This window comes from Rattus norvegicus, chromosome 16 (genome assembly GCF_036323735.1).
Source record: "Rattus norvegicus strain BN/NHsdMcwi chromosome 16, GRCr8, whole genome shotgun sequence".
NCBI classification, from domain to species: Eukaryota; Metazoa; Chordata; class Mammalia; order Rodentia; family Muridae; genus Rattus; species Rattus norvegicus.
Window position 1 is genome coordinate 51,409,657 of NC_086034.1, and position 2,022 is coordinate 51,411,678.

The 2,022-nt window shown below is 47.1% G+C and overlaps 1 long non-coding RNA gene across 1 annotated transcript; it reads right to left on the reverse strand.

Moving 5' to 3' along the window:
• Positions 1-223: 223 nt before the first annotated feature.
• Positions 224-1,589, reverse strand: LOC134482503 (uncharacterized). Its single transcript, XR_010058703.1, has 2 exons — positions 1,363-1,589; positions 224-746 (listed from the first exon to the last, which is right to left on the reverse strand). It is a non-coding gene; the product is annotated as an uncharacterized LOC134482503 (long non-coding RNA).
• Positions 1,590-2,022: the final 433 nt, after the last annotated feature.

The following is a 2,022-nucleotide window of genomic DNA, read 5'->3' on the forward strand; positions in this document are numbered from 1 at the left end:
CTAAACCAGCTTTTTTTCTTCCTGGAAGGGGTCCTTGTGCTCAGAGGTTTGTGGTAGGAATTTTCCCAGTGGCCCCAGATTGGCCCCAGTTCTGACTCTTTTGATAGCCAATAGAAGTGATGTATGGGTGTTGGGTGTTGGGTATAGGGTGCAAGGAGTTCCCTCCTATATCAATTTTCTCCCCACACCTCTCACTAATGTGACAATGCCAGACAGAAGCAACTTAACAGAGAATAGATTTATCTTTATTTTTTATTTTTATTTCATTTATTATTTTTGGCCCACATCCTGGTGGAGAAGGCATGGTGGCCCATTGCAATGGCAGAAGCTTACCTCATCGCTTACTCTATGTGGACTGAGAGCTCGGACCAGGAACAGAGTGGATTAGCAAACTTTTCAGTCATTGGATAACAACTTCCAGGCCAGGCCCATCAAAGGAATCTTTTCTGCTGGAGCCAGGCCGCCTTCTCAGAAGCCACACAACTTTCCTAAACAGTGCCACAAGCTGGAAAGCTAGCGTGCAAACGTATGAGCGTGTGAGACACTTCACATCCAAAATGTCTTTCTAGTACACTTACACCTGTGCATCTACACACCTAGACGCTCATCAACTCCGGTTAAGGTTTTGTAGTTTGTGCTTTCCAGGAGCCGCTGGGTTGCACTGATAGTCTGGGTCTCTCTCATTACTTAGTGTTTCCGGTACTGGGCTTCAGCTTTTTCACTCACATAAACTTAGGACTACAGGTCTGTAAAGAATCACAAAACCACTCCTAAATTCCATGTGCTTTTGTTTTTCTGACACAGGGTTTCAGGACTGACTGTCCTGAAACTCATTCTGTAGATAGACCAGACTGGCTTGGAACTGAGACATCCACCTGCCTCTGCCTCCCAGTACTGTAATTATGGGATTAAAAGTGTACACCACCAACGCCTTTTTGTAATAGCTCTGGACCAACGCATTTGTTATAGCACAGTTCTAGAGACAGCTAGCTGGTCTGTGTTGGAACCTGATGAACCATGACCAAGCTGTGTGAGTCGTGTGCCATTTTTCCGGGTTAATAAAGGCACCCCTGCAGGATTAGGGATAGATATCTCAGTGGTAGAGCACAAGGCCAGGTGGTAGGAATAAAGTAAACTTGTCGCGGTGGTACGGATGGAGACATGGGTCCTGGTGGGGTCCATTGTAGCAGCCTAAGGCATTCCCTTACTTTTAGGGCTGTTGACTCCAGTAAAAACTAGCCCCTTCGGTTCCATGCAGAGAAGAATTTCAAGATGGTCCAGTATAAAGCAGAGTGGGGCTTATGAAAAGAGATTTTAGGACATAGGTTTCAAGCGCAAGCATCAAGAGAAAGAGGGAGGTACCTGAGAAGAAAGCGCGACCCCCAGGGAGTACGAATGCAGGTTTGGGAGCTTTGCGGCAGTCACATGTGAGATTCTGAAACCATTGTCTTCATCTTGATTTTTTGTTCATTTTGTAGTCTTTCTCTTCAAAGGGTTGCTAAGGAGCCTCAGTGACGTCACAGGCTGGTTCTTGAGAGGGACCTGGAAATATCTGATGAGAAGGGGAGATAGGACAGGCAGTTTAGGGCAGGGACTAGGGAATCCGCAGTTCCACACACACATTACATTCTTGGATCTCTCTCCACCGCTGTTAGAGGGGCACGCTGGCCTATCTTTATCCTCAGACGCCTTATCTTTAGAGAGCACCCTTGCCTGAGATAGCACGTGGTGTAGGGGTGAAACCGCAGTGTGGTGCTCCTTTGAACCAGATCTCTGGATTTCCACGGTGGAAATGGGTTCTACTCCCCAGTTTGAGACCACCTCTGACGGTTAGAGTTGAAAGGGGGTGATGTTATAGTAACTTCCACTAGTGCTCTCTTTTTTTTTTTTCGGAGCTGGGGACCGAACCCAGGGCCTCGTGCTTGCTAGGCAAGCGCTCTACCACTGAGCTAAATCCCCAACCCCCCACTAGTGCTCTCTTGAGGGATGCTACAAGTTATTTGAACCTGTTTCTAGTTAGGG